Below are 24372 nucleotides of genomic sequence, written 5' to 3'. Positions count from 1 at the left end.
ACCCACTGTCATTCTCATGACTAGTTTCTTGGTTAAAACCTGTATTATTTCTCACTCTGTCTATTGAAGATTACATTCTCACCTGGTTATTCTGCTTCCCATTAATACTGCTATCAGAACACTCTCTCTGAAATAGAAACCATTTTTCTAGGTTAAAGCCCTTCAACGGCTTGTCATAATTAACAGCAGGTAACTCATACAGTCCCTAAACAATCTTATTTATCCCACGGTATTGCTGAGGACTTCTAAATCTTTCACTCAGTTCAGACTCACTCTTACAGCTTTATTTGGTTTACAAAGGATATTTACCTGATATCTACCAGATATCTCAAGCTGCAAGACTGAAATCATTACCTTCAAATAACCTCCATATCTATACTTTGTCCTTCATGTTCCCTTGTTTAGAAGATGTTTTGTCAACAACTCCATTCCTCCTAGAAGTTTTGTAGTAGTCATCCGTGATTTTCTTTCCCCTCTGCTTCATCACTAACCAGCCTCCTTTTTTCTGATCAGCCACAACATCCTATTGCTTCAATTCTCTTAATGCCTCTCAAATATACTCACTCCGCTCTGGTGTGGTGATTACAGCCTTACTTCAGGCTACTGTAATTACTTGCCTAAAATATGACCGGATTCTTTTAATCTTTTCCATCTGTTCATTAAAAAAATTTATTCTAGAGGTTTTATTTTCTACAATGGAGCTAAGATTATATTATTCACTTCTTCAGATAATTCAATGTCTTACCATTACCCTCTAAATGAAGTCCAAACTTCTTACCGTAGTTTAGAAAACTTTTCCAGAGCTGGACACATCTATCACAGATAATGCTGCAGGCAGGTTGTATCTGTGACCCTGTCATCACCTCCCTCTTTGTACTTACCACACTGAGGATGCTGGGCACTGCATGGCTTCCCCTATTACCATCATTATGGTCCTCACTGTAACTGTAATTGGAAGATTACAAGTCCTAATCCTCCACCCTTTCATCACATTATGGGCCTTCTGATCTCAACCACGATGTTCTTCCTATGCCTGGCTCTGTGTTTGGCAAATGGTAAGGGCCAGTCTGTGCCCTTCCATGCATGGATGACTGATTGGGATGTCACCTTTGCTCCTATCTCTCATCCCATCATCTCCCATCGCTGCACTTGACTCACTAGCATTTTCTCTTCCCTAAACAGCAGATTCAGTTTGGGTTTTGAGGCCTTTGCACTTTGTCTTCTCTCTGTATGCAAGCCTCTGCTTTTATTACAGTGCTTGGAGGATTGTCACCTTTCAAAACAGGAGACTTCCGCATGTCTGAGAAAGAGCTTTAAGGGCCGTTGCATGGTTTGGCTGTCTCCCTTTTCCCTTTTGCCTGAGAACCATGTTTCAAATAGAAGCTGCTCTTTCAATCTGGTGAAACGGCATGAGGAGCGAAACCATATTTAACCCAGAGATGAAATGCGATGTCAGTGAGAAAAAAGCTACCGTGAGCCACTGAGATTTGGGGACTATTCCACAGCACACTCCAACCTAGGGAAATCTGACAAAAACAGACCATCATATTTGCAGATTTGAATTCAACTTCTTTCTGGTCTCTTAGCCTTCTATCAATGTATGCTAGCAGAGAATGCTAGCTTCTTCCCACAGTAAGAAAAGAAGAAGAAATATCCTACCTTCTCCTCAGACGTAAATTGTGAGCTTGGACTTCCTTCCCGTATAAGTTCTATCAGCTTCAATGCATGCATAGGTCTCTTCAAAAAATAAAACAAATAAAATAGCTAAAGATCCTTCCTAAATGCTGCTTATCACTCCATTTACCATGTCCCTGGTGCTAAACTACTGTTTATAATCAGTTTAAAAAAATAGTTTTGTTCTCTCCATTCCCATTTTGTGAGCTCCATCCAGCTTCTCAACCTTTTTCATTTTGTATTTCATCCTGGCAACGCATGTAAACACCCTTTAATGTTATTAGTCGTATGTGTGTCCCTAAAGGCAACAGATACCCTTTCAGTCCCCAATTTATCAGAAGACTCATTGATATTCAACTTTCTGGACCATTCCAGATTTTATAAAATGTGACCATCATTTGACTTCAGTAACTACAATTGCATCATTTTGCTCTTGTTGCTTTGCCTCTGCTTCAGATTGATCTCTACCCTAAAATATTGCTCCTTCACAAATTAATATTTAACTGAATATGCAACATTTTCGCTTGGTGATCTCAAGATACATCTCAAACTTACCATCCCCAAAACAAAATATCATAATTTTTGCCTTTACAAATAAAAATCTGTCACTACAAGTTACTTTTCAGTTTTAGAAAATCATAAGAAATTGAATTTTAGAATATGCATTCTCTTGTGTCGGGCTTTGAAAGACACAATGTTTTGTGTTTTAGTGTAATATTTTTAAGATTTGTCCACATTGCATCAGATTTGCCCTTTTTTATTGCTGAGTCATAATTTGTATACAGATATACCAACTGAATCCAGTTATATAAAATTCATCTATAATTATTTTGTGGACTTATGTTTTTATTTTTCTTAGGGAAATGTTTAACAGTGGGGTTTTCTGGTCATGTGGTATGCATAAACTGGACTACAAAATGCAGAACTTTCTCTAAGCGACTATTGTTAGGGTCTGAGATTTTAACCTACTTATAAGCTAACACATTAGTTTATTAATGCGTTATGGATGCAAGCAGAAGACACAAAACTTCTGGGTCAGAGAAACAGGACTTTATTATCCACAGTAGAGCAATCAGCATGAGCATCATGTTTGACTTGGCTTTTCGTATTGCCCACGTCCCACAGGGATGACGCAGAGGGCCCAGATGGGTGGCTGAAGATTACAGGAGAGGAAGAGTGATCTTGGGGAACTCTTCATTTTAAGGTAACTGGTGAGCAAGCCTAAACTTTGTCTTGGATAAAAACATTTCCTCGTCCCTCAAAGTGGCTCATTGCAATCATAACCCTGAGAAATGGCCCAGGTTAAAAAATAATAACAAGTGGGAGACTTTGATACTAGATACTTTTCTAGATATTTTGAAGTATCCAGAAAATGTGTGGTATTAGGAGAGACCCATGGAGGACGATTTCACAACAGCTGAATAATTTTACATTCCCATTAGCAATGTAGGAAAATTATTTAATTTCAGTAATTCTAGTAGGTGTATATTAACTTGAATTTCCTTGAAGAATAATGATATTGAACATCTTTTCTTTTCTTGCTTATTGAGCATTCATATGTCTTTTTTTGCAATGTGTATGTTCAGAATTGTTTCTTTTTAAATTGGGTTACATCTTCTTATTTTTCAGTTTTAAGGGTTCTTTACATATTATTAACACACTTTCTTTGTCAGATATGTGCATTGCAAATATTTTTCTCTCAGTCTGTGCCTTACATTTTCACGGTCTTAGAGGAACTTTTTGAAGAACAAAATTTTATCTTGGTGAAATGTAATCTTTTATTTTTTAGCACTTAGTGCTTTTGTATTCTAAGAAATGTTTCCCCACCCCCACAAGTCTGAAATTTTTATCTTATCCTTTCTTTTACAAGTTTATAATATGATTTTTGCTTTTTTGTCTATGTTTAATTTTGAGTTATTTTTGTGTATGGTGTGAGGTGGTGGTATTTACCTTTTCCAGGTGGAATCAACTTGTTCTAACAACATTTATTTAAAAGATTGTCCTATTCCTGTTCTTTTCTGATTGAATTATATTTGTCCTTTATCTCACTGAATTCTGATATTTCTCAAAAATCAAATAATAATATTTGTGTATTTCCAGTTTTGGGTTCTCAATAATGTTCTTTCTTTATGCCAATATCACACTGTCTTGAGTGCTGAACATTTAAATTAAGTACTCTAGCCAGAGTTATTTGATGGGTTCCAATCTATTACATTTATTATTATTACTATAATAATAATTATTATTACTATAATAATAATTATTATTAATGGTTGTTTACAGAAGGTAGGCTAGTCCTGTAGCAACCATTTTGCCATAACTAATAGTGTGATATTCTGTTTACTTACAATTTGATATTTTTCTTCCTTTAGTGAATTGAAGATTGCCAGAAATTCCTTACTATCTCTCCCATTGAAATAGGGAAGCAAATTCACCTCACCTTGAATGTGGGCTCATTTTATTGACTTCTTGTCCAACAGAAGGTGGGACAAAAAAAAAAAACATGATGTTCTTGGACTTCCAAGACTAGGTCATATGAATCCTTGAAGCTTCTTTCCAGCTCTCTTGGAACATTTTCTCAGTGAGACCCCAGATGCCATGTAAGTCTAACAACCACTCCACTGCTGTACTGGGGAAGACACATGGAGGTGTTCTGATGGACAGCTCCTGCCTAGTCCAGAATTCCAGATCTCCTGCCAAGATGCTAGGAAAGTGAGAATAGCCCTCTTGGATCTTCCAGACCAGTTCATCTGCCATTAGTGTTAGTGTGAATTCTAGAAATGCCATGTTGAAAGGAAAGCTCCATGGGTAAATACGCTTCTGCTAATAAGTGGGATACCAGAACTGCTGTTAGCAGCTGTCAGGTGGAAGTGGTTCTCATGTGTCAGATTCTAGTGGAAGTTTTCAGTGTCTCTTTTCCTTATAGGCTTAGTATGTTTCTCCACTGCTCCCAGCAGAGGTGCTCAGCATACTCCAAAGAACACTGACTTTGATATCATGCCAATCAGGGTTCGAATTCACAAATTTCCATTTATAATCTGTATAACATTAAATCCTGTTCCAATGTTTCTGTCATTCAGCTTTGTCATCTCTCCACACAGAAAAATACCCACCCATGGTCATCCCACCTCTGCTGCCTAAACACTATATTAACGTTATGTGGCTTCCGCATGCTATGCACTGTCTATAAAATAGGGATGGTATCACCTTCCTCTGGATGCATTGTGAAAATTCAATGTGACCATATGTAAAAAATTTGATGTTAGGCACAGAGGATTTGCTTAATAAATGTTAGGTATTATTCACATGAGGACTTGATGAAAAAAAGGTAAAAGCACGTATTTATCACATAAAAGGGTCAAATAAATGCCAGTTTCCTTCATTCTTTTCCTTTTAGGGCACTTTGAAAATACGGAAAACTAGTTACTACACAGCCTCAAGAAGCTCATGATTCACTGGTTACTTATACAAGTGATCCTAATTATGGCTTGAGTTGTAGTTGTTTTACAAAATGTAAAAATTATTGAGATAATAATTAGTGATTTACTAAATAATTTTGCTTGTAGAGATTTTAAATTCTGTCATAAAAAGACCATAAACCTCTCAATTGCAAAGAATTTAGCATCACCTTGTTTTTTTCCAAATTCGAAAAAAGCAATAATCTAACTGCAGAATAAACCATGGGCGGTACAGTACAAAAAATGTTATTATGTTTTTAAAAGTTGTGCAGTCCATTGATCAGGCAGGCAGTTGTGGGGAGAACAAAGCCAAACACTGAATACACGTTTTGCTACAAAGAACCTTGTCTAATCATTTTCATTTAGAAATGCACATTTATTTGACTATATTTGCAAATCATCATTTTTTTCTCTAAAAATAATATGGAGTGTGGAAATGCTTTCCTATGCAGAAAGGTTTTTTATTTATTTTGCTGAGTTTCAGGAAATGAAGCTTAGTTGCTACCTTGCATAGAAACACCAAACTATAGAATGCACAAGTTTAGCACAGAGTCTGCCATGTATGGCAATTTTGATACCGCTACCTACAATTCACATTTACTGCATCCATCCAATTACAGCCATGTTATCAATGCACAGCACTTAGAGCAGGCTGGCAGCTCACAAGAGTGCAACGGATGTCACGCAGTCTGCATATTAGTCAATCTGCTTCCTGATATGCTTTAAGAAAGCCTGTTCCTCAGACTCACCTGAAATGCAAAGAGAGAGGTGGAGGATAATGGCCCATGTTTCCTCTTGTGTACCCACACTGCAGTTCTTGTTGATGACCATCTAATGCAAACTGTCCCACAAATCTTTCAAAGAGAGTAAAGGTGAAGCCAGTCCCTATGTTAACAAACCTCAACCTTATTTCAGCAGATGGTAAACTTCGATTTTGTTTAAGAACCAAAGCTTCAACAGCTTCAGGAAAAACATGTGTTTGTAATTTATCTCCATTTTAATGCGATCCTTGCATGGGCAAGCTACATATCATACTCCAGGTGAATGGGTTCCTAGGTTCTGGACACTCTGTCTTCATTTCAGTTATTGATACCTAGAGTTGGTGAGTTTCAAGCCAATCTCTAAGTCAAGAGTTTATTTGGGGGTTGGGTTTCCTTTTGAAATATACTCCCTGGAGCCTCAGCCTGTTGCCTGTTCACCTGTTTCCTTTTCAGACCAAATCATGGAAAGGACCAGGTTATCTCTGATCCATTTGGGGTGTGTAAATATCAAGAAGGATAAGGTAACTTTCCTGGACTTGAGAACTTATAGCCTAGTAAGAGAAGACAGGAATAAAAAAAGAAAAGTTTTGCTATGAGATGGGCATATAAAAGTACAGTGATAGGACAAAGAAAAAAATGGAAAATTATCAGAAATAGGTGTAAAGATGGCTTCATAGAGGAGGTAAACTGTGTCTGAGAAATTAGAAGATGCCCAGAAAGACATCAAAGAGAAGGATAGGCTGAAAGGTGGAAGGAATAAATGTTGTTAAAAAAAGCAAAGAGTCATGAAATAGACAATGAATTTCTAGAAACTAGAAAACTGGGCACAATGGGACAGGGCATCGAATACGATTAAGTGACCTCTGATTTAATATTCAAGCTAGTATCAAAGGAGATGCTGTGAATTCTAATCTTGAAATAGAACACATAAACCAGAGCTGCCCCAGGCAAATTGTGACATATGGTCTCCCTAGGCATAAAGTTAATGGTACAGCCAGAAGGTTAATAAAGTAGGAAATGAATTGAAATGGCTGCTCTGACACACGCTACAAGGTTGGAACCTGATGCAGTGTGGTAGGCAGAATTTTGTTCACTACGACTTTCACCCCTGGTGCCAACTTTGTGATTATGTTATATGCATGGCAGAAGGGACTTGCAGTTGTAATTAATGTTGCTATTCACCTGACTTTAAGAGAGGGAGATGATCCTGGGTGGTCCAGGTGGGCCCAGTGTAATCACACGAGTCTGTACTAGCAGAAGCAGAAGGCAGACAGGTAAGGGAAAGAGGCAGGACAGAGATATTTGAAGCCTGACAAGGACTTGACATGGTATTAATAGTTTTGAAGATGGCGGGGAACACAAGGAAGGGAGTACAGGTGGCCTCTAAAAGCTGATGATGACCTCTGGCCAACAGCTGTTGACCTGGAGAAGAATGTGTGTTAAACAAGTGTAGATGGTGGTGATAATAATGATGATGATTTTGCTTATATGCTGAGAAGACATCATGCTAGGAGTGATTACAGATAAAGCAGCAAAAAAGGAGCAAAGTGTTGAGGTAGAGGTGAGAGAAGGGGTGAGCTCAAGAAGCAGGCAGGAATCCTTAGTCAGGCACAGTGGCTATACATTCCTTTTCTTTTCTCCTTGGACTTGCAGATGTGAAACAGATTCCTTTTCTCAGATGCCCATTCATTAGGGGTGGCCATGTTACTGAATTCCAGCCATAAAGATCACATGTGGCATTTTAAGGCAGAAGCTTTTCCCTTCTCCCGGCAGGATGGAAAAGCTGAAGCAATAGGAGGAGACGCACCATAAAATCGAAGGAAGCAGAGACCCTCAATATGGAACAACGAGAAACATCCCTGCAGTAATATTTGAACAAAAACACACTCCCATTGTGTTGTGCCCTTTCTTGATATTTTGGACTGTTCATTTTCACAGCTGAACCACTGCAACCATCACACATGTGAGAAGAAGGTGGGTCTAGAATGACGAAAGTGAGGGAAGCTACAAATATTCACGTTTGTTAGTGGGGACCAAGAAGGCGAGATAGATTTCAATTTCCTCGGCCAGGTAGGGTGGATCATGCCTGTAATTCCAGCACTTTGAGAGGTCAAGGCAGGCGAATCACCTGAGGTCAGGAGTTCAAGACCAGCCTGCTCCAACATGGTGAGACCCCATCTCAACTAAAAATACAAAAATTAGCCAAGCGTGGTGGTGGGCGCCTGTAATCCCAGCTACTTGGGAGGCTGAGGCAGGAGAATCTCTTGAACCTGGGAAGCAGAGGTTGCACTGAGCCAAGATCGTGTCACTGCACTCCAGGCTGGGTGACAGAGTGAGACTCCATCTCAAGAAAAAAAAAAAAAAAAGGTTTCAATTTTCTCCACAAGGTAAGTGGAAACGGGATCTGCTGACCTCCTGAGTGTGTAGGAGTGGAGGTGGAGAATGGGATACCCAAAAGCAGAGGAGCTCATGGAGAACAAGAACCGTGAGGACCGGAAGAGAAAGCATGGTAGGGGTACGATTGCAGAATAGAGCTCAAACTTCCTGGTCAATGATGAGGGTTCAGCAGGACTTGGACACTGGGCATTTGCAGTGACTCCATGTCTCAATATTGTCTGTGTAGTGAACAGATGCTTTGAATGTGGGAGGCTAGAATAAATGCATTTTTATAAAGATGTTTGATTAAGGCATTAGTAAATAGCTTCAGTAGACCTGTTTACTTCTTTCTACTGCAAAGATATCCCAAGGGTTTCTAGCCTTCATCCTCAGTTACTTTCTTGATAGTTACCATGAATATACGTAAGGCCATCCATAATTTCACACTGATACTTATCATCTCAAGGCAAGCCTTGTTAGACAGGCATAAGCTCATAATAAATTACCTGACCCAGATAAGGCTTTTTTTTTTGTTTCCCCAATTACACTCATCAACCACAAATTAAGACTAATTACATAGATTACTTGGTCTGTAAACATTTAGCTACCATCAATGGTATGAATGACCATGTTAAGGGAATTTCCCAAGTGCAATAGCAGAGTACTACCATTCCTTGAGTATGGATAGTCAATATTTTGTAAAGCTATAAATACGGGAATCTGTAAAGAATAGATTCTGTATGTGGAGTACATACCAAATCTGTTCAAAATACCTATGTTAAATGTAATTCGTATATTCTAATTTATAATCTACCACATAAACTCATTAAAAGAAAACCACGAGCAGCTCACCATTAAAAAAATCTGTTAAATTGATGGAAATCTGGTACTTATTTGTTAAGAATTATGCAATGTGCTTCATTATTATACACAGATTCTTGTCACTATAGTATCATTTCTGTTAAAAGCTGCATGTGTCACTCATACAGGATACTTACAGAGCGTTTTTTAAGCAGTACATAAATACATGAATTATTTCCAAACATGAGTTAAATTGCAAGTCACAATTTAGTTAAGTAGATTAGGGAATAGAAATAAGTGATTTATTTTAATAACCAAAATAACAAGCTTAAAGCAGGTGAAAGGCATAGAGCAGACAAAGGCTAAATTTTATGGAGCATTTGCACATTTGCAAGATTTCATTAAATTTTCTCAACACAATTTTCCTCTTCTAGTAATATGGGAGACTAGATATTCTAACTGGTCTTTCTACTAATTTCAAACACCTAAAAAGTCTTGGGAAATTTGTTTTATAAATGAATCAATGCACCAGAAAGAAAGTAAGAATTCTCATTTGAAAACTAAACAGAGAAATAAACCTTGAGAGGAAAGAAGAATTCTGAAACAGGTTTGAATTTGAGGATATCACCCAAAAATGTTGACTTGAAAATTTGTTTGCACAGCCTCTTAGAGTGCGGGAAACAGGAGGACATCCAGGTCGCTAAAAAGATGTGAGTTGATCGTAAGTACTCTTGATGAGCTGGAATGATGAGAAGGCTACACTCTTAGCATAGCTGTGAGCCGAAACTAAAGACAACTCATTTCTTCAGCTGATACAAGGTAAATTGTCGATAAACTTGACCCTGAATGGAAGGTAAACACGTAAATACACAGAGATACAACATACACACAAACCTCCCATCAACCCTTTAAGAAGAAAGAAAGGAAAAAGCTAGACCTCCCTCAAATTTACACTTATGCGTGGTAGATACAGATACAGACATGGATATATATCACAACAAATCCAGAGTTTATTTTATAGGCAATTTACATATGGCAAAAAGAATACAAATCTTTTTGGAGAACTTCAGCTTCATTACTAAACTCATCTCTAGAGAATGTTACTAGAAAAATGAGCACTCACCAGCAGATTTCACTAAAGAATCAAGAAAGAAAGAACCATGAGGAAGAACTTGCAAACACAAGAGGCATCAGAACGAAGGCTATTTAGTAAGAACCCGTAGGAATGTAATCACACATGGAATATAAAATCTATATTTAACATCTTTAAAGAAATGAAAGACTAGTTTTAAAATATGATCATGGAAAAAGAAAACACAAGAATAAACAAGATGATTTTTAAAAGAAGAACCAAGTAGAACTTTCAGATATAAAAGAACCAGTGGTCCTGGGTATGACCACAGCAAGGACAGAGCTGAGTGCCTTAGTGAACAGAGGGACCTGAATAAATTACCCGGAAGGCAGTGCAGACAAGCAAGGAAATAAGTGCAATGAAGGACAACCTAGCACAGGTGGAGGAAAGAATGTGAACGATGAACATATCTCTCACTGGAGTTCTGAAAACAGAAGTGATAGGAAAATATAAAGATTATAACTGAGGATTATTGATGACTGATGAATGATGACAATTAATACATTCATGAAAACATATAAATACTAACCAGGATGGTTAAATTAAAAAAATCACTCACACCTTCACACACCTTATGATAAAATGGGAGAACACCAAAGTAAAAAGAGCATTGTAAAATAGTCAGCAAGAAAAGGCAGATTAAATCCCAGAGAGTGACAGTTATATCAACTGCTGACTTTCCAAGAGCAAAAGTGACATTAGCAGAAAGTAGAGTGGTGTTTGTTCTGTATCGTTCTGAAAGAAAATAACTGCCAACCTACAACACTACTGCCTGTAAAACTTACAAGACAGGAGAAACCCAGAGATTTTGTACAAGTCGATCCTGATTAAATTAAACCCAAAATAGGAGTAGAGAAACAAGAACTTAGAGAGGACTAAAATGGAAGTGGGGAGTTGGGAGCAAAAATCTGTTAACATGGGTAAATAAAAATCAAAATAATACAAAAATAATCATTTATCTTGGGACAAAACAAAACTAAACAAGATAGACTAAATTATGCCGTATCAATACAATATAGCCTGGGGAAAATGTGAAGATAAATTTCCTAAATTCCCTGTATTGTTTAGGGAGAATTACCAGTTTTTAAATTATTTTTAAACTTAGGTAAGTTAACTGTAATAAAAAAATTCCTTGGGTAACCAAGTAGTTTTTAAGGGACTGAATATAATGAAAATACAACATATAATTCCCAAAAAAGTAATCACAAGTTAATGAGAAAAATAATAAGCCATCTGAATCTATAAGTAAGAAAATCATATAAAGGTGGGATAAATACAAATAAAAACTAATATTCTAAAAACAAGTTTAGTATGTGAATAATTAGAATAAGTATAAATTAAATAAATACTCCAGCTAAGAAACACAGCATCCAGGGTCTTAGAAGGAAACAAACAGCACACTTAACTAGGACAATCTGGTGACAGTACAATAGAGAAAATATTTTTAAAAGTGTAGATAGACCCTGTTTTATAACAATGAGAAGAAGATTCTCAAGGGAGGGTATACAAAATATACCACATGCACTGCCAATGAAAGTGTAAACTGTGTAAACTTTCTGAAAAACAATACACCCCAAGAACCTGAAAAACGTAATACCCTTAGGTCCTAAGAAAAGTGACACTAAGAAAATATGTATCTATAGACATGCTTATTATTCCATGATTTATAATTAGCATAAAAGTAGCAACTACTTAAGTTTCTAACAACAGGAAAATAGTATTTAAAAAATTCATTAATAGCATGGGGCAATACTCATTTCATAAGGTGTATGGATCAAAAATAAAATTCAAAGAACTCCAACTGATTAAATAGACTCCCCTTGGCCAAGAGTATCTCAAGGAAACCCAAAAAACTAGTTCAGACCACAATAGGAAGGGGGGTTAAACATGCCTCCTTGTACCCTTCCCTTTGGAGTTCAGGCATACAACTGACCGGCATTAATATTAAAATAGAGATCATAAGACTGACAACACAGACTTTTTGTAACAAGAAGATATCAAATTCTAACCTGAGTCTGGTATAGCATCACATGACAGATAGCAGCAGGCTTTGAAGGAAATCAAGGTATATATAATATACCAAATGTATTTCTTTGACATATTTTGAAATGACCCTGCAAAGCTGTTTTTTTGTAGAGGAAATTTGCATCCTGTAAATAAGCTCCTTCCCTTACTAGATATTTTCTAGAGTCTGACATCCTTTAAGGTATGATAGGAAATATATACGATCTATTGTCTCTGAAGCCTGCTACCTGGAGACTTCATCCACATAACAAGAACCTTGGTTTCCATAATCCCCCTTATCGTAACTCCGTTGTTTCTTTCTTTTGTTTTTTGAATTTCAGACCAAGTTTATTTTTTATTTATATTTTTTTACTTCAATAGGTTTTTGGGGAACAGCTGGTGTTTGGTTACATGAATAAGTTCTTTAGAGGTGATTTCTGAGATTTTGGTACACCTATCACCTGAGCAGTATACACTGTGCCCAATGTGTAGTATTTTATCCCTCGCCACCCCCTATTCTTTCCCCCAAGTTCCCAAAGTCCAATGTATCATTCTTATGCTTTTGCATCCTCATAGCTTAGCTCTGACACATGAGTGAGAACAAATGATGTTTGTTTAGTTTTCTATGACTGAATTACTTCACTTAGAATAATAGTCTCAAATTCCATCCAAGTTGTTGCGAATGCCATTATTTCATTCCTTTTTATGGCTGAGTAGTATATATACCACAAATATATACATATACTAAATATATATATGATATATGCATATATAGTACATAAATATATATAGTATATAAATATATAGTATATAAATATATACTTATATATATGCACATATACATACACATATAGTACAAATATATATACTATATATATTATATATATGCACACACATATATATATATAGACACACCACATTTTCTTTATTCACTTGTTCATTGATGGGCATTCGGGCTGGTTCTATATTTTTGCAATTGTGAATTGTGCTGCTAGAAACATGCATGTGCAAGTATCTTTTTTGTACAATGACTTATTTTCCTCTGGGTAGATTACTAGTAGTGGGATTGCTGGATCAAATGGTAGTTGTGTAAGGAATCTCCGTAATGGTTGTGCTAGTTTACATTCCCACCAACACTGTTCCCTTTTCACTGCATCCACGCCAACATCTATTATGTTTCAATGTTTTGGTTATGGCCATTCTTGCAGGAGTGAGGTGGTATCGCATTGTGGGTTTGATTTGCAGTTCCCTGATAATTAGATGTTGAGCATTTTTCCATATGCTTGTAGGCCATTTTTATATTTTCTTTAGAGAATTGTCTATACCTCCCCTTAGGCTCCACTTCCAATATTGGGGGTCACATTTCCACATGAAATTTGGAGTTTGGAAACATGAAGTTTGGAAATATCCAAACAATATAAGCAGGATTATATACATACAATAAAGTTCAATGTATTTTTCAAGGCACTCATTATTTATATATTATATATATAAATAATATATATATTTATATATATAAATTTAATATACTATATAAATATATACTATATAAATATAATATAAATATATAAATAAAGTATACTCCACAATTGCCGAATACAGATTTCTTTTACAAATCCATAGGACACCTATAAAATTGACAGATATAAAATGTGTTTCTATGGTATTTAAAAGATTTATGTTATGCAGATAACTGCCTCTGAAAGCAGAAACATTAATTTGCAAATAAATAACAAAAGGACAACTAGTTTACAGATCAATGAATGCCCTCTTAAAAAACTCTTGGGTCAAAGAAGAACCCAAAATAGATATTAGAAAATATTTTTAAAAAATAGATAATGAAAATATATATTAAGCCTAGTAACTTACAGTCAGACAGAAATGGATTTAATGCGGTTATTAGAAAAGAAAATACTAAAATAATTAAGCTTGGCATGTATTGAAGAAGTTATAACAAGACAAGGAAGAAAACCCAAAGACAGAAGTAAATCTCATCGTGAACTGTAGTTCCCATAATCCCCACAACTAGTGGGAGGGACCTAGTGGGAATTGAATCATGGGGGCAATTACCTCCATGCTGTTCTCATGATAGTGAGTGAGTTCTCGTGGGATCTGATGGTTTTATAACCGTTGCTCTGCACTTCTCCTTGCTGCTGCCATGTGAAGAAGGACACTTTTGTTTCCTCCTCCTCCGTGATCGTAAGTTTCCTGAGGCCTCCTCAGTCATGCTGAACTGTGAGTCAATTAAACCTCAGCCTCAGGTATGCCTTTACTAGCAGCAGGCAAATGCACTAATACATCCCATATCTCCCTAAAATGTATAAAACCAAGCTGTGCCCTGACTACCTTGGGCACATGTCATCAGGACCTCCTGAGGCTGTGTCATGGGTACATCCTTAACCTTTGCAAAATAAACTTTCTAAATTGATTGAGACTTGTCTCAGATACTTTCTGTTTGACAAATTACCTTTTGTTCTAGACCAGTCACAAGAGTGACCATACAAAATGGAAGTGTGCCACTTACTCAGCTAGAAACACTCCTTAGCTTTTCCTCCTACTGGGAATGAAAGTCAATATTCTTACCTTGACCTGTCAGGCCCTGTACTTAAGAAAAGAACAGCATGTTTGACCTAAAATTACCTCTGAATGGTCTTTGTGTGTAAGATGGAAGAGACATGGAGTGGCGCCAGCATCCGAGGTGCTTTCTAAAATAAGGAGTGCCTTAAAAGTCGTGTTGAAGTTTGTCTTCCTGGAATAGGAAGTGGGTGGAATATTTTAATTAGGGAGGTGATGGGATTGAATTTGTTTATAAAGTTATTTTTGGTTAAGTGTAATAGAGAAGGAATTTGATACAGTGGGTAATAATGGAGAGGAAACAATTTTAGGAATATAAAAATATCCCAGGCTTGAATGAACGTAGAGATGGAGAAATGTGTAAAGACTGAAGAGGCTGTTGAGAGTTAGCTCGAAAAGACAAGTGGACGGATTAGTGTTGGGATAAGAAAGGAAGAAAGGAGTCCTTGATGAGGCCATGTTTCAGAAGGTTTAGGGGTGAAGGCTGATGCCGTTCATGGAGACCAGAGCCTTTGAAAGATAGATAAGCATGCTTGGGTGCAGTGGTTCACGTGTGAAATGTCCTACGAAACATAAAAGTGAAAGGAGGAGACAAATATAATAAAAAATATACATTCTTGATGTCAAAACTAAAATGTAAATATTTTGGAGACTTTCATATGTATTTGGATGCTATTCTCATGCTTTTTTTTCTGGAAAAAATAATACAAAACAAAAATTACTTCACGAGTTCTCAATTTTTGTCCTTCTGTTTTTATCAGATAAATGCAAATAACTTTCATATCTTTCTTCTCTTGCAGTTTCCCATGTCTTCCAAATTTATTTCACATCATTATCTTACTTTTCCTCAAGGCCGTTTTTACTCTTGACTACAACAATGCAGATTTCAATTCTGCCATTGAATTCCTAGACATATTCGTCATCCCCATTTTCATCTCCCACCACCCTGCCATTTTCTTCATGTTAACTTGTTTTCCTGACTCACAGAAATCACCTTTTCCTGCATACATTTTTAGGATGTCAAACTGTATTCTAATGATTTCTCCTAGTTGCCCCCCAAAATTGCATTCTATGGTGTGTTTTTAAAGCTGAATTTTCAAGATGATATTTCATATCTATATTTCCACAAACTTTTCTTCTGTGAATGTTATTGTCAGCTGTCAGGGTGTGAGATGGTTCTTGATACTACATTCTTTCCATGCTGTTGCCTGAATCGGTTTAAGACAAAGTCATTAGTAGGCTGTAAACTGTTGCTCTGCAAAATTGAGCAGCATATATTTAACCACTCATACTTCTTAGCTCTCCAACACTTTGAGTCAATGGAGTATACAAACACCTGTAATTTCCAGTGAGCACAGCTCCCAGGCTCTCTCTCTGTCTCTCTCTCTCTCTCTTTTTTTTTTTTTTTTTTTGCCTCAGCCTGTGGGGCTTTATTTATGGGATTTGCACCTTCACCTTCTGCATGCAGTGTGCCATGGCTAGTTCCCCTTACATTTTTGTCATGATTTTGGTAGAGGCAATGATTTTCTGGTTGTAGAAAAAGCGGCAGCAATATAGGATTACAAAAGTATTGCTGAGAAATTCCAACAAGCTACTTGCAGTTTATGTATGATTGCTCACAGTTTTTGGATGGTGCAACCCTTAATTTCTGAACCAGCAGGTGAAAGATGAGAGAAGAATAAGAGACCTTTCTATAGATCTTCAGGCAGACAGGCTTGTTGGCTTCCTAATATTTCTGTGGGATACTGGGATGGGTTGGAGGCAACACATTGTTTAAATAAGTAGAGAGTTTTTTAAAAAAATAATGAATTGTGTCTCTAAGATATATTTTTACCAGAATGATACTATGTAGGAATATGTGTAAACCCCTGGACTTTGATCTCAAGCAAAACCTTTTCCCTATTATCCTTCCCTCTTAAGTGCATGAGTTTGGTAAAGTACTGCAGAAATTTGTTCTCTCACAGTTCTGGAAACTAGAAGTCTGGAGTCAATGTGTTGGTGGTGTTGGTTCCCTCTGGAGAATCTGTTCTGTGCTCCTGCTTTAGCTTTAGGGCATTGCCGGCAACCCTTGACTTGTAGATACATCACTTCAATCTCTGCCTGCTCCACAAGGTGTTGTCCACTGTGTCTGTGTCCAGTATCTTCGTCCAGTGTCTGTTTTTTCTTCTAATAAGGACATCAGCTATATGCACTCACCCTAATTAAGTATGATCTCATTATAACTTGATTGTATCTGCAAACACCCGATTTTCAAATAAGGTCATGTTCCTAGGGTTAGGGTTTTTTTTTTTTTTTTTTTTTTTTGGTGGAGGGAGAAAGGAAGGAAGTGGGCACAATTCAATTCATAACACCAACTAAATATAAATGCCACTGTGGTAAGATCAGCTTGACCATGTAGATTTATAAATGGTGGTTTTCTTTGTTTCTATTGTGTTTTTTGCTCATCTTATCAGAAAATGTGATAACTTTAGATAATGAATATGAAAGAGTAAATCATTAACAATTTAAAGTGAAGGCCAGGCACGGTGGCTCACATCTGTATTCACAGCACTTTGGGAGGCCGAGGCGGGCGGATCACCTGAGATCAGGAGTTTGAGACCAGCCTGGCCAACACAACGAAACTCTGTCTCTACTAAAAATACAAAAATTAGCCAGGTGTGGTGGTGGGCACCTGTAATACCAGCTACTCGGGAGGCTGAGGCAGGAGAATCACTTGAACCTGGGAGGTGGAGGTTGCAGTGAGCTGAGGTCATGCCACTGCACTTCAGCCTGGACAACAAAGCAAGACTCTGTCTCAAAAAAAATAAAAAAATAATAAAGTGAATCCCACAGATTTGCTTATATTCTTTATAACTAGATTAAGTGTCTACAACAGGGCTCTTTTTGAGTAACTTTATGGGGATATACAACAGGTGCCAACGACTCCATATTCCAAAGGGAGGCACAGACTTGCTTTGCAGGACTTGCAAAGAGGTGTCCAAAATGTTTTCCTGGCCTTAGGCTCAGCACTCCCCTGAAGGTTATGAAGGAAAAGCTGTGGTCTCCCCTTGGAGAGATTGGATGGATGCTGAGTGCTCATCTTCTTCCCCTTCCCTGACAGACAACTTGATGTGCATCCCTGGACTTACAGGGACAAAGAAGTGTCCGATTTATTCCAGAAAATATTTAAAGGATGAGAGGCTTGCAAAGAGGCCCAGAGCAAAAACAAAGAAGGCTATAGCCTGGAAATAATTTTATTCCCCCAATAGCAGGCCAGATGGCATCTTTCTTATCACTCTCTGGTGGGCATTGTGACACAGAGCTTAGCCTGGGATTATCTTAGATCTTGTCAAAGAAGGCCCTGGCCAATGAGGCGATCTCTGCAGGAAGCAGCTGGAAGTGCATCATCCCAGATCCCAGGTTGAGAGACCAGCCTCAGGAGCACAGCTGAGGTTGAGGGATTCATTCTACCTGGGAAAACTGCACATAACAGATAACCATTTGTGGGCAGGGATCTCAAAGAATCTCCAAGTATGCCCCGAAGAATTCAGCACCCAACCTCTTATTACTTTCAAATGAATCAAACAACAGTTTCCAAGGGGGCATGCCAATAACTTTACTAGTGCCATGCTCTCTCTTTCTCTGTAACACCTCTCACTTCAGTCCTCCGTGAGTCATAGTGTTTCAAGGGTGTGTGATGAAGCGATGGAAGCCTCAGGCCTGGAAATAGGAAGAAAGTTCACTACAAGTGGCCTGTTGATTAAAGTGGGCCTAAACTTGTGAAGAGAACGTGGATCAAAGGTTGGCATCTTGATTCCTATGGAGCACACAGAATTGCAAATAATAAAGGAGACAATTCTTGAGAGGAAAGGTGATTAGAGGACATTTTGTTACCTTGGAGTGAACAGATACATTATGAGAACTGCTCTATATTTCATTAAGTAACGGGGGTTTGCCCCTCGAAGTAGGGGTGGTTTTAAGTAGGCAGTCTGTGAGGGGGAGGTAAGAAAGTTGATTTCTGATTTTATCTTTGCTCTTTTTCCAGGTTACATAAATATTAAGAATATTGTTAATTTACTTTAATAAAGAAGTTTATAAATAGTCCAATATTAAAAGTTGATTAAATGATACTTTTGGAAATACATGAATTTTACTGAATGCCCTCTAGCCTTACTATAAAAAGAATGCTTTGCAAATAATGCAAGCTAAATAAAATAAGCCAGCTCCAGCCACTTTAAGTGACGGAACACACTCTATAACTTGGGGATGGGGACAGGGCAGGAAATGAAGAAATTAAAGGCAAGGGAGTCTCACTGAGGTATATCAAATCCTATTAGACCAGGTCATTTCCTTGGCTGGCAACTGGACAGGGCTCCTATTGTCTTGTCTACTTTGGCTGAAATCTTTTATTTATCCTCCATATTTGTTTCATTTGCAGGTAATTCTATTCCTGTTTCTACATTTACCATGCTGGATCAGTTTTTTCTCTGATTTTATTTTTAAGTTACTATGATATTCATACTAAATATATAAATGTTTATTATTGGGTTTTAGCTATTTCTATAATAAAGAGTTGTAGTTATTGTAAGTTGCATCGCACTAAACTTTAAAAATGTATTTCTCCACTGTAGAGAAGTATGTTTCATTGAAATTTGATTGCACACAAAGCTTGACATGAGGTTTATTCTCTTTGTGAAATAAACCGTTCAATCTGGATTGCATCCACATTCATCTGAAACTTGAAGGAAATAAGTCATCTTCACTTATGTTTTAATATGCCATATTTCTATTAAATTAATGGAAGGTTAGACCTAAAGCTCAATTATTGGACATTTATTATTAATGATTCTTTGCACATAGACTGCATGGATAGCTCACAAGAAAATTTCACCAAAGTCGTCTTATATATTTCTCATAATAATCCTAAGAGGTAGGGTTGATAGACATTAGCATTCTGACATCAGAATTGGAGACAGATTCTTCTGCCTCATTTAAGGGATTTGCCCCCAAATTAATCAGTCCATGGTAAAGCCAGCTCTATAATATTACTCTTAAGAATATTCAAAAGGTCTCGGGCACAGTGGCTCACACCTGTAATCCCAGCACTTTGGGAGGCCTAGGCAGGTGGATCATCTGAGGTCAGGAGTTCTAGCCAAAATGGTGAAACCTCGTCTCTACTCAAAATACAAAAAAAAAATTAGCTAGGAATTGTGGTGGGTGCCTGTAATTCCAGCTACTAGGGAGGCTGAGGCAGGAGAATTGCTTGAACCTGGGAGGCGGAGGTTGCAGTGAGCCAAGATTGTGCCACTGCACTCCAGCCTGGGCAACAGAGCAAGACTCTGTATCAAAACAAAAACAAACAAATAAGAATATTTAAAAATGTGCATGGGACAAGGAGAGGTCATTTCACATCCTCTTGAGGAACACAGGTCACTCCAGACCATATTACTCCCAGATGGCCGGGGGCCCCTGCTCCCCTCCTTTTGGTTCTAGGGACTTGATTCCTGAAGAGGGGTCATTCTCCAACATCTAGTTTTGAGTTTTTCTACTACACCACCTTGTCTCTTATTTTAATTTGTTTCTCTGATTTTTTTTTCTAAATCTCCTGGATCACAATATAATCATTTGAATTTTTGTTGTTGTGTGTACAAGGGCTCCCAGAAAATGTGTAATAAACGTGGTTGGTGGGAAAATCTTGCTAACAGAATCCAATAGATTAATAACTAAGAAAATAAGGCACACACAACAAAAGGTTGTTCATGGCTGCAAGTTCAAGAGTGGGAATTCTTAGAGTAGTAGAATAAATACATGTGCATGTGTTCTGAATTGATTAGACATATAAAAAGATATCTAGATTCTTTGAAAAATTAAAAGGAAACATTTTTTTTTCTAAGCAAGAAATATGAAGTTCAAGTATAAACTTACCAAACAACAGAGAAGTGATAAGGTGCTAGCATAAAAAATTAGCATCATGATTATTCTGTATTGTTTACATAGATCCATCAAGTCAAATGTTTGGTCAGAGACATTCTTTATTCAGTTATCAAAATGGTAGAGCCATTTGAATGAGTTCAGAGACCTCTGCTTTATGATAAAAAAGATAATTGTAAATCAAAAAAGAGTTTAAAGGCTACACTAATTAAACAGCTAATTGGAAATTAGAAGATTTGTTTCTCCAAACTTCTACTATTTTTGATTTTCTTTTCTGTTTGTGGAAGTTTTGGGAAGCAACGTTTTATTCTGTGATTACCTTCAAAGAGTTTCAGGCATGGGTTATAGGACTGGACCATGCATACTTGAAGTGTACTTCAAACCATAACATTCTATGATATTTTGTGAGCAGCTACCTCTTATTAATAAAAACAATTGCTGTTTAAACCCTATTTTAAAGTACTTGCTTTTTGCTTTCTCAAATATAAGGATGATGTACTATACATTTGTAATATCATTACCTATGGAAACAAAGATATAAAAATTTACTGTTCACTCACTTCTCCTTAGTTTCCAAGAACCTTAATCTTGAATTTAAGCTTAAACTTACTTTAAACATTATCTTTATTGTTTTATTTTCTACGAAGAAAATAATCCAACCTATCTACTAGTATGCCACTTTAAAAATGTTAAAAGCCAGTGGATAACTGCAAAAGAAGGGCTTTTAATTTTATATAAAATAATAAAATAATTTATTCTATTGATAATTCCAAACTCTCAAATAATATCTTGCTGCAGTACTAAGGAAATTGACAAAGGAAGAAAAAACAGCTTTTCATGCCTTTCCTGAAACAATTGTAGGAAATTTTTGTCATGCTACAATTATTCTTTGATCATGAAAAATTCTTTTAAAGACACGATAGCCACAACCATTTTATCTTCTGACTTACTAAGCAGTCTGAGGGTGAATAGAGAGTTTCGATTCCAGGTTATGGTTATAATTACTAACTGCAAAAATCCTATTGCCTTTCATTAAGTAGTTAAAATATTTAATTGAGACTACAGGGTGTCTACACACAGGGTTGTACCATGCATAATTATCCCTACACATACAGGAACACTGAGGGTACTTTTAACAATAAAACAGATTATCAAAAAATTACATTTTTAATTTAAGTTTTGACTTTAATCTTCTCCATGATTAAATACACATCTCTGCATTTTTTCTGCAAATGAGGACATTAAGCTAAATAGAAGAACCATAAAGTGACGGGAAAAAAAACTTTGCACTGTTAACATAAATGGATAAATCTTTAATATGCATTAACCATTGCACTATGTCTTTATTTTCTAACAGCTTGTATGAGAAAGAAGAACCGGTGATGCAGGAAGTCAAATACCGCCAGCTTAGCGGGTCAGCATCCTCTCCTCCCACATAAGCAGAGATCGGAGCATGAGATAAAATACCTGGATGCCCTTTGCTCCAGCCTCGTGCTCCCACAACTTTGCTTCTGACAGAGTACTTATCTCTCTGACCACTGGGAAACTGCTAAAAGAGAGAAACTTGAAACGGATTGGACTTTTCTGTGCAAATCTTTTTGAAAATTGCCACCTCCCGGGTTAGCTTTTAAGAGAAGCCCAATATATTAGGAACCTGAAAATAAAAGGAATTTTGCACATTGAAACATCACTTGCTATTAGTTCTATTATTGGAAATGGAAATATGGAATTCTAGAAAAAGAAATGTCATTATAGGGTTAGGAATTAACCACTTGCTACCTATGTTAATGTGATGTGGTTAAAAAAAGCTGTAGGAAGTTCCTGAAATTATTGAAACAAAAATAAAGTATTTACCCCTGGAATCTAAGTAATGCAAGTGAAATTCTTTAAACACTCTCTTCAACTTTATATTTCAAAAGTGCTTTACAGTAACTTCTTATGTTATCCATCCCTCGTCTAACTGGAAGGCAAACATTTTTATTGTTTGTTACTATTTAGCTTTATGAACAGCATTCTTGCTTTGTTGTAATTACAAACACTTATTTCAGTAGGCATGGAAAGATTATGCTCTGCTCTCTCTGCCAGCTACCAATTGTCAAAAGAAAATAGGGCCAAGTAGAGTAACTTTAGCTCTTCAATCAACACATCCAGTATTAAGAAAAAAAATACATTGATATTTGAGATGTAAATTCAAATCTTTATCCAATATGCAAGAATTGTAATTGTGGGAGATTAGGTTGGGAAACAATAAAAAGCTGTATAATTAGAGTGTCAGGATTTATACCCTTCACTGGAAGCTACTATATCAGGTATAACTCTGCAAAATTGTAGATGGTTTGCAAATAATCCTTGCTCACATTTAATGATCTATTACTATGTGCCAGGTGTTCTGTCTGAAACAGCATGGGAAGAGGAATCAGAGACAAAATTGCCACCTATGTGGGATCTTGCTGGGGTGCAGAAATTTTATTTCTCACATTTTTGAAATGTAATACTTAGATTTGAATTTTACTCCTGCTTAAGGACACCAAGATGAAAGCGGATGGCACCCTGCCCCCCGCCCTGGTGTAGTTGGTTAAGAAATGACTTTAGTTCTATGAAAGTGGATTCTTAGCTACAAACATAAAGAACTATCACTGGCTAGTGAGAAAGGATTTTATTGAAAAGATGTTGGGAGTTCATTTATCTTTAGGGATTCTGCAAGATGCGCAGAAAGACTAGAAAACCAAGAGCACGAACCAGGCACGATTCAAACTTCACAACAGTGAGGGTACCAGAACAGCTTATAGGGAACAATGCCAGGCACAACCGCCTGGAAGTTGCTGGTACCGGGTGCTTGATTGTCCCTGTTTCCTGGCATTGCCAGCTGCAGAGGCAGCTAGTTAACAGAGTCAGGGGTGCATCTGGGGCTCTCTTTATGGGGGCATCCACAGTGAGAGGTAGTGGGTTTTGATGCAGGAAATTACTGTGTTGTATCTTGGGTTTTCTCAATTTATATAACAAATGTATGCATAGGTTCAGCTGGAACTAAGAAGTACCGCATCTGAGAGCTGAAGAAGCACTGTAATCACCCATCCCAAAGGAGATGATTTCTTAGGAAAAGAAGTGAGTTTGGGAAATATATTAGATGTATTCTCCTGTCTCTTCCATATTCTTGGGAATTTGAGCCATCACTTATCTCTGATGTGCCTTTCTTGAAGGTGGTTTCTATACTATATTTGATGATGTGGATCTGATAACACAATATTCAAATATTTTCCAGCTGTGTTAACTGAGTCTCTAGAGGCAGGTCTCCTGAGAATTGTCAGTTGTATTTATTTTCCAGTTAAGTCTACTTTCAGAGAGCCATTATTGAAAGAGAAAAGTTTCAACAGAAAGATGATTATTGTTAATATTATTGCGGTAAGACCACTTAATGTGAGATCTATCCTGTTAGCACATTTTTACACGCGCACTGTTGTGTTGTTAACTATAGGTGCAATGTTGCACAGCAGACTTCAAGAGCTTATTCATCTTCCATAATAAAACTCTGTACCATTACTGTTGAACAGCAACTTGCCATTTGTCCCTACCTTCACCTCTACAACAGAATGATAAACCTGGAGAGCATTATGCTAAATAAAATAAGCCAGTTACAGAAGGACACATATTGCATGATTCCACTTATATGAAGTATCTAAAA

The 24372-nt window shown here is 36.9% G+C and overlaps 1 long non-coding RNA gene across 1 annotated transcript in view; it reads left to right on the top strand.

Annotated features, from left to right (window-relative positions):
• The window catches only part of LOC129011478 (uncharacterized), a 175170-nt gene extending 152620 nt beyond the window's left edge, over positions 1-22550 (top strand). The window contains exons 6-7 of the long non-coding RNA XR_008493334.2: positions 2800-2878; positions 22048-22550. This is a non-coding gene — a long non-coding RNA (uncharacterized LOC129011478). The remainder of the gene's footprint in view (positions 1-2799; positions 2879-22047) is intronic.
• Positions 22551-24372: the final 1822 nt, after the last annotated feature.

The sequence above is a fragment of the Pongo pygmaeus genome, chromosome 14 (genome assembly GCF_028885625.2).
Source record: "Pongo pygmaeus isolate AG05252 chromosome 14, NHGRI_mPonPyg2-v2.0_pri, whole genome shotgun sequence".
NCBI lineage: Eukaryota > Metazoa > Chordata > Mammalia > Primates > Hominidae > Pongo > Pongo pygmaeus.
The sequence above is the reverse complement of the archived record's forward strand: the minus strand, read 5'-3'. Positions and strand labels throughout refer to the sequence as shown.